This window comes from Phoca vitulina, unplaced genomic scaffold (genome assembly GCF_004348235.1).
Source record: "Phoca vitulina isolate PV1807 unplaced genomic scaffold, GSC_HSeal_1.0 scaffold29, whole genome shotgun sequence".
Taxonomy (NCBI): Eukaryota; Metazoa; Chordata; class Mammalia; order Carnivora; family Phocidae; genus Phoca; species Phoca vitulina.
In genome coordinates, this window is record NW_022589732.1 from 22,549,807 (window position 1) to 22,559,474 (window position 9,668).

The window sequence follows — 9,668 nt, forward strand, 5'->3', positions numbered from 1 at the left end:
GTCCTCCAGCAGGCTACCCCAAACTTGTTCACAGAAGCTGCAGGGTTCCACCTATGTGAGTGAGAGCACCCAAGGCCTCTCGAGGCCTCAGAACTGGCCCACCTTTATCTCCACTGCATTCACTTGGCCAAAGCAAGTCACCAGGGCAGCCCAGATTGAAGGAGCAGAGAAACAGACCCCATATCTTGGTGGAAGCAGCTACAAAGTTGCATTGCAAAAACAGGGTGGAGAATTACAACTATATTTGCAATAAGTCAACCGCTGTATTTGTTGTAGGAGCCAGAGAAGAGAGTCTTAGGGATCTGAGGGGCACAGACAGGAGGTGGAAGCAGTTTTGAGGAAATCGTGGTCCTTCATCAGAAACGCTGATGAAAAATGCTTGCAACATGATATTAATAGAAAAGAGTATTTTATACTGTATATTACTGAGACAATTACATTTGGAAGATGAAAGCACTTTCAAATAGGAAGAAAAAATTAAAAAACCACACCAATACTAGCACTGATTTATGATTAAGATATGAGGCCATTAATAAGTTATGATAATTAAATTTATTTTTTATAGCCAGTTGTTATACAGCAATTATTGTATAGCACTTATATCTGCTAACTCACAATAATCTTAAGAGTTAGGTACTATTACTGCCTCCATTTTTACAGATGAGGAGCCAAAGCACAGAGAGGTTAAGTCACTGGTTGAAGGTCACCCAGCTGGTAAGTGGTAGAGCTGGGGCTTTGAATCCAAACACTCTGGTTCCAGATTCTATGTTGTCAACTCTCACACCACCTTGCACATAGTAATAATCTGGAAACAGAAGGAGAAAAAAAGAATAATCTCATCACAGCAATTTAGTAACTCTTCCCATTCATTTGTGTTTCTTTTTTTTGTATGCAGCCATGTTTAATTTTATTGTATCTCATTTTTTTATGTTAAAATTAACATTACACCATGAGCATTTTTCTACCTGTTGCTACCTCGTCTTCATAATCACAGGTTTTATCACTGCTAACCATTTTCTATCATAAGATACCATTATTAACTTACTATTTCTCCACCATAGAATATTCAGCTTGTTTTTAGAAATTTGTTTCTGGTATCCAAAACCAAACTATAAAGAACAGTTTGATGCATGCAGGGTTTTTTCTTGTGGATTATTCCTCCCATAAGTGGGACTGGTCTGTCAAGATGCAAACATAGCTCTGAGACACACATTGTCTGCAACATGCTCTCTGGGAGGAGACAGCCCGAGGGGTCTGAGGGCCTGCGAGGACATGTGGGCGGACCCTCCTACCGTAGCCATCAAAAACAGGCCTCCCAGACCCCTCAACTTTAGTGGACTGTGCTCTTGACAGAGCTAGTTTAGCCCGTAAGCCACCTTCTCTCCATCTTCTGCCGGTAAATCAGATTTCCTCCTGATGGGACTAAAATAAACTGAGCCAATCATGTTTGCCATGAAAGGTGTCCTTCTGGGTCTCCAGGAAGGAGATAAGCTCTGATTCTCACCTTGATTTTTAAAAACTCTTTGTGCCTAGAAATGAACCTTAATTGTGTTCTCTCCATTCTCAACCCCCACTCTGCCTTCCCCTCTGGCTCTTGTCTTATCTGCCCCTTCCCAGGGCGCCTTGTGAGGATCTGCAGACTGTGTAAGTTCAAGCCAGAGTCCCGCATTTGGGTGGTACCTGGGGCTCTCCCGCAAGTGTAATACTCTCCAGACAAGGCTGCATGCACACAGCTGAGACCGTCATGCCCAGTACCCGAGGCATCCAGAAGTCTCAGGTTCTCCTAGGATGCTCCTCTTGAAGCTGGGGGTGATGGCAAAGATGTGAAGAGCTTTGGCCCATGGAAGCTTCTGCCCATGAACCACGAGCCTCTTCTCTTGAAGACACATTTCTTGCCTGCCGTGTTGGACTGTGCTCATTCTGCCTTTTAGAAAAGCCTGAACCAGAATTTTCTGAAAACCACAACATGAATACAAAGGTCAAAACTCTGGAATGCCTGTCTTGCTGTGGGACCTTGAACAAGTAAATTAGCTTCTCTGGGTTCATGCTGGCTTCAGAGATGTAAAGTTCAGAGAGAAAAAACCCTCCAGGGAAGACCCTGGCATCAGTGGGTTTCACTACCCTTTTCAACCTTCATGGCAGTGAACTGGGAGGTTGGAGGGCTTCACCTTGGGCAGGAAGGGCCCTGAGAAAGTTCTGGAATTCCAGATGCCAGTCCCAATCGTGCCACCAACTTTCAGAATTATTCAGGCTCAGCCCACCTGGTCTCAGTCCCCACCTGGCCCCTACAGTGCTGACGGTCAAAATTCCACTGTAACATGTGGCAGCTGCAAGTCCAGACACTTTCGAGCCTACTAGGGTGCAGGGTAACAGGCCCCCAAGAGCAGCGACCAAGTCTGTAGAGGCTCAGTCGTCCTGAGATACACAGAACCTCTAACCGTCCCATGTCTGATGGCCCCTGAAGGAACCCCTTCCTAACTTCCTGATGTGGGTCTGCTGGAAAGAACACTCAAGCACACAAATAATACATAAATAAATACACAAAATGCGTGGCACATCCCAGTTTGAGAAAGTCAGCAATGGGGGCCTGAGCCACAACTTTCTGCTAGAGGAGACCTGTGCCCCGAAGCCTCTGCTGCAGGCTGCCCTTCATCACAGCAAAATCTAACTCTGAGAAGGGGATGTGGGCACTACTAACAATAATAGCAAAGGTCCTGGTCCGACACACCAGGACTCAAGTCCCAGTCCTGCCCAGGATTTTCTGTGTGACCTGGGCAAGTCAGTTCCCTTTTCTATAAAATGCAGAGCCCAGGACCCATTCAGAGGGCTGACATGAGGCTCCCGCACACAAATGGATGTATAGGGCCCACAAAGGGCACACAGAGGGGCTCGGTTCAGGAAGTCCCTGCCTTCCCTGCCCTCCCCCCAGGGCTGAGCTTCTGCCCACGATGAGCCAGGGCTGCGGGGCTGTGGCTCAGAGGGAACAGATGGCCCAGGTCTAAGAGGCTTATCTCTCTGTAAAGCTACCTTCTTAGCTGATTCTCCCAGCAAGGTGAGAAGCCCCTCCCCCACGCCGCCCCCAGCACTGTGTCTGCGAGTGCCAGGCCAACCAGGAGCAAGGCTGGTGGGCAGAGGTTCTCTGGCAGGGGGCTCTGGGGACAGCGGTCCCAGAGCCAGCCAGAGCCCTTACCTTGTCGTCGGCCAAATCTTTCACTTCCATTCAGAGGCTGCGTTCATGGGCTGGCTCATTCACTCACTCACCCACTCCCGGGGGGAGGACAATGGTCAGACAGTGCTAGGTTCTGAGGCTCAGACATGAACAAATGCGGTCCTTGAGGGCTGAGAAGCACCGGGGTGTGAGCACCGGGGCAGAAACAGAGGGCTGGGCACAAGAGAGGGAGGGAAAAGATGAGCTGACGCTTGAGCTGAATTAGGGGAGAGTTCCAGCTGGAGAAGACGTATTTGCAAGCAGGAGGGAATGCAGATAGGAAGGGCCACTGGGAGGAGATGAAATGAGCTAGAACTAAGGCAGGGCCGTGGGCAAGGCACTGAGGAGAGGAATTAGAGGGGTTCTGAGCAGCAGTGGAGTGGCCTTAGAGACTCGGTGGCTGGGTGGGCTATGGAGACGGGTCCATGGTGAACATTCCCGTGCCGGGTCAGACCCTCACCAGGAACTCCCTCGGCAAGGGGCACCACGACCAGCAGTGGGACAGCTGACTATTCCACATCCTTGTCCCCAGTCCTTCCCCTTCCACCCCACCCTGCAACACACAGACAGAAAAGGCAAAGAAAACTTCACACCTAACTAAACATGCATGCTTGAGAGTCAACCAGGAAGAACAATTCAGAGGCTGTGTGTCCAGCCACTGAACCAAGTCTAGCCTTATGCTCAGGAAAGCAGGAGCCTCAGCTTCTTTGTGGGCAGGAAAGACCAGTCACTTAATATACACAAATAAAAGGAGGACACAGCCAGCCATTGAGAAAAGGAGGAGGCTGTCTGTGGGGCAGGAATGCAGCCCCTGCAGCTCTGAGCCCCTGGCTACGGGGGACCAGCCTCAGGTAGGATGGGCAATGACCCAAAGGGACCTTCCAGGGACACCAGCCCCTCAGAGCAGCCCAGGCCAAAAGTGGGAGGCACAAAAGGGAGCTGAGGACCCTGCTCCTGCCTGCCCCCCCCCCAGCCCGCCCCATCTCTCTTCCCTCTGGGAAGTGAGGGAAAGCGTGAGACCCACTCCCAAGCAGAGATTCCCATGCAGAGCTGGAGGCTGGCCAAAGGCCAAAACCTTTCCTTCCCACTCTCTCCCCTGTGGAATGTTACCTCCAGAAGTTGTAACACGAGCTTTTAAATTTGGTGGAAGAACTTTACCCTCGAAGGGTAGATTGGGTCTACAGGGAATGTCTGATGAATAAGGTTATTCAAGGCTACTGGGGATCCCATGAGGATTCCATACATCCAGAAGTGACTTGAATTTATAAAACTTGAACTCTTAGTTTGCCCTTAATTGACTCCCTGAAGAACCTAGACCAGGTGGCAGCTGGCTCTGGTGTCACTAGGGAAAGTGTGCGGTCCCCATGGCAACACCCTGGCTGCGTGGGACACGTGGCATAGGTGACAGAGCACAGGCTTCACAGATGTGGGTTCAAATGAGGGGCCTGTCAGGTGCCTACTGGGTGACATCGGGGAGGTCAGGTGACCTCCTGGAGCCCCAGATTCCCCACCTGTAAAATGAGCCTCACTGCCTGACGGCCAGTGGGCTACTGGGGAGACTAATAAAACGAGAAGTGCCTGGCTCTGAAATAGAAGCCGAATGGTGGTCACAGATCTGCTTCTACCAAACTAGACGGATCCAGGTCTCTCCCCCGTCCCCACCGCCATTCAGGATTGGGTCCTCCTGGACTGATCTCATCCTTGGCTATCCACATGCACTCTACAGCCCTGCGTGCTCACCCATTCTGCTGACAGCTCCAAGCTGATTTCTGGGCAAACTGGGCAGAACAGACCACCTTCTATGAGATCTTGCCATTTGCAATGACGTGGATGGAACTGGAGGGTGTTATGCTGAGCGAAATAAGTCAATCAGAGAAAGACATGTATCATATGACCTCACTGATATGAGGAATTCTTAATCTCAGGAAACAAACTGAGGGTTGCTGGAGTGGTGGGGGGTGGGAGGGATGGGGTGGCTGGGTGATAGACATTGGGGAGGGTATGTGCTATGGTGAGCGCTGTGAATTGTGCAAGACTGTTGAATCACAGACCTGTACCTCTGAAGCAAATAATGCAATATATGTTAAGAAAAAAAAGAAGAAGAAGATAGCAGGAGGGGAAGAATGAAGGGGGGGAAATCGGAGGGGGAGACGAACCAAGAGAGATGATGGACTCTGAAAAACAAACTGAGGGTTCTAGAGGGGAGGGGGGTGGGAGGATGGGTTAGCCTGGTGATGGGTATTAAAGAGGGCACGTTCTGCATGGAGCACTGGGTGTTATGCACAAACAATGAATCATGGAACACTACATCAAAAACTAATGATGTAATACATGGTGATTAACATAACAATAAAAAATTAAAAAAAAAAAAGAATAGACCACCTTCTGGTACACTGCAGAGGCCATGCTCCGGCTGGATAATGGTCATACAGGACCCCCCCACATGACTCCCCTGACTGACTCCACAGCCCTTTTCCCCGCCTTGGAAACATCATAAAATTTCTAGGGTAGGAATGTGTCCAGCGTTCTAGTCTGCTGCCCCAAGCAGTGGCTGGACCTTGCCTGTTTACTAGCAACCTCGTACCATGTGGACAGGTCCAGAGACATCTGGCAGACTTGTTATCAACAGCTCCATCTCTGGAAAAGATCTTTGGCTTATCGGTTGTTTAGTCTGTCAAACCGCACTGCCCCTCAGGATTTGCAAAGTGTGAACCAGAAGATGGGAGGTGTCAAGTTACAAGAGAGCAGAACAGAAAAATAGGTTCTTTTCCACATCAAAAGGCAGCCATTTTGCTTGTTGTATTCAGTGTTTAGAGACACTGTGGATATGAACATGTATCCATGTGCGGCAGTCTCCATCACTCCCTGCTGCCTGTCACTCAGCCTCTTCACACACACTAGCCTCCTGCCTGGCTCAGCAGGCATTTCAGTGGATGGCCCTTGGCTACTCCAGTCTCTCAACTTAAGGAAGGATGGAGTGGGGAGGAAGCATGTCAAAGGCATGCAGAGGATTAGTTGCTGACTAGGACCAGGAAGCAAGACTCATGACATCATCAGGGACCTCTTCATGCATTCATTTATTCCGTTACACCTTCAGCTGGTCAACAACTACCCACTGAGGACCTACTATGTGACAAGCCCTGTGTAGATACTGAAGAAACCTATGCATGACATGGTCTCTGCCCTAAATTGTTCACTCGGCAGCAGATACCAAAGCAGACAGATTACAGCACTAAAGTCTTTTAAAGACCCAGTCAATGGGACCAATTTAAAGACCCAATCAGGGACCAATTTCACTTGGGGACAGAAGATGACAGAGGAAAAAATCCTTCTGGAGGAGAAGACATTCTTTGCTGTGTCCTCTACCTAGACTCAGCCAGGAGGCAGGCTGGATGGCAAAGGAGAGTACTATGGGGTGAAGACAGGCAACATCGGGATGGAGCTTCTGCCCACCTGTGTGAGTGAGTGTCACTGACCAAGAGCCAGCATCACAACCCAGGAGTCTGAACAAGTGGGTACTAGTACCAACTAGATGGGTACTGGAAAACAGGTGTCAGCCCCAGACTCCTGCCTAGTACCTCGGTTAGGGGGACAGGCAGCACCATAGACAGATAGGGGAGGAATCCCATCTACATGTCAGAGGAAACGGAGACAGCCACCTTACACCTGGCCTGGACAGAGCAAGGGGACAGGGAAGGCCACATTTCAGAGTAGATGGTGTCCCGGGCTTCCAGGCCCCTCAGCTACTAACCCCAGAGCCCACTGCTGTGGCAAGGGATTCCCAAGTTCCAGCCAGGTGGGTACACCCTGCGGCCCACAACCACAGAGGACAGTCGTCCAGACCTTACCTGGGCTGGGATAAATGGGCCTCACAGTCACGTCCAGAGAGTGTACATCCAGCCCTACTGGGATCCCCTGACCCTATGCCTTCATGCTCCGTACCAAATCCCGCCCTAGACAAGGGCTGCCCTCTCACGAACAGTTGTTCTGGAACTCAGCAACTGGACAGAACAGTTCAGGATGCCCAGTACTGAGGCAGAGGTCAGTCTGCAAGATGGTCTTATCTCAGACAGCTAGGGCAGAATCAGAGTCCTGGAGACCTGTCCTTTCCTCCTCCCGGGTCAGGGTCCTTAGGAAGATGAGTCTGAACAGCAGGCACCTGCCGTTCCCCACATCCTCAGCACTAGGGCCCTGGAGAGCTCCTCGCCCTACTTCTCTTGGTGCAGGTATGCATGTGCTGGGCATACATGTTTACACAAGGAGATGGGAATGGATTCACACATAGATGGTCTACATGCATGAGTGTGCAAATGGGACCAGAACTTGTGTGTGTGTGTGTGTGTGTGTGCAGCTGTCTAAGTGTGTGAATGAGAAAGCAAGGCACCGTGGGTTAGCACATTCAGGTAGATCAGACAGGGGCAAAGAGGTTCTAAGAGGCTGGGTTGGTGTGGGGTTGGTGAGCTGGAGGAAGAACACACTCGCATGCCAGGCTGGAGGCTGACACTTGAATTCCCATGTACTGACAGCTGGACCAGCTGTTGTCAATCTACCTGAGGAAACGCTGTCAGACCTGACCGAGAGGTGAAACTGATTTAGTGTTTCACTGCAGGTGCCATGGCTATAGGAGGCCTTAGAAGAGGGAGCTCGTCACCCTGCAGGGGTGATAGATGTGGAGGACAAGGTGACGTGTGTCTGAGGCTGCCCAGGGTCTGCAGGTGAGGGCCAAGCCCTGTGTCTCACAGCAGGTGAGCCCTTCCCAGCTTATGATACACTGAGCCCTCCACAGAGCCTCTCATTCCTCCGCGCTAAAGGTTAAGACCATGGTGAGAATCTCCATGAAGAACTGCTGTTCTCCCAGGTTCTCAAATGCTTTGTGGACAGGGATAGATCTACAGTGACCCACTTGACCCAGTTTACCCCAGACCTTCCTAGTTTTAGCACTGAATGTCCCACACCCCTGGAAACCCCCTCAGTCCCAGGCAAACCAGGACAGCTAGTCATTCTAGCAGATCTGAGCCTGTACAATTGAAGGCAGGTGGCCCCTTTAAGGAAAAAAATATATATATAAACTGCAAATCAAAATTAAGGCTACCGAAGAGATGTGTGAGCCAGGGGCCCAGGCCCTGAAGCTTCAGTAGCTTCACGGTCATCTCCCTCTGCCACCAAAAATTTCAACCTTTTATGGAGCCGGCCCAAACTGGGTGTGACTCTAGGCTCTGTCCCTCACTGGCTGTGTGAAGCTGGACAAGTGACTTACCCTCTCTGTGCTTTACTTCTTCCTTTCTAAAGCAGAGACAATCGCATCAGAAGAGATCATACTGGTTACACGAGATAATAGGGGTGACAACACACACACACACACACACACACACACACACACGGCATGTGGGGTTACTCCTTCAGCATCCCTCTCCAGTGCAAGTCTGTTGACTGAGTGAACTGAGGCCAGAGAAGTCAAGTGATAAGGAAGTAAGCAGACAGGACACAGGGAAAGCTCAGCCCACTGGCAGCCTGCTTGCCCCAGGACACGGTTGCCTCCAGCACACTGGGTGATCGACAGAAGGCCCCAGTCTCCTCATCTCTATGGAGACCTGTGGAAGCTTGCTTTGGCCTTGTCCCAGCCTTTTGTGACAGAAAGATACAGAAATGTCTGTGCAATTTAATGTGCATTTTCCAGGGTCACCTGGGTGGCTCGGTTAGTTAAGCATCTGACTTGGTTTTGGCTCAGGCTGTGATTTCAGGGTCCTGATCTCAGGGTCCTGAGATGGAGCCCCAGGTAGTAGTAGTTGGCTCCATGCTCAGCGGGGAGTCTGCTCCTCTCAGTCCGCCTCTCCCCAGCTTGCTCACACATGCATGCTCTCTCTCAAATAAATAAATAAATCTTTTTTAAAAAAAATAAAGTGCATTTTCCAGCCAAAGGGCCAAACCCATGGGGATTCAAGAAGAAGGGTTCTGGTTAAATGGGCCTGAAAATTGCCCAACACTCTGGGACTACTGATTCATCTCCTTGTCCTGAATCTCTAACTCTTGCTAACAGTAGATCAAGGAGGGCTGGCCAAGGGGGATGGGTGATGTTCTGCTCTGATGAAGGCCTCTGGGGAGGAATATCGAGACCCCAGCCAGGGAGGCCTCTCCAGGAGGCACACAAAAGGTCTCCTCTGTCTGTGGACACACCCTTCCAAGACCATCCTGGGACGTGATCCAGCTTGGGCCTGAAGTGACCTCTTTGTGCCCCCTGTGAGTAGAAGGGACCAGGCTGCTTCTCCATCCAACCAAACTTCAATATCAGAGCAAGAGAATGAGGGTCCAGTCCAGGGAAATCTACCAACAACCAAGAAGGTTTCTGAACTTACCTGCTTCTCCTACTTTTTAGCATCCAGGGCCCCCATAGCAGCGCCTTGCTTTGACTAAATATCCTTTGGGGATAGGGAGCTCACCCCTCTGGGGGGGCAGTCCATAT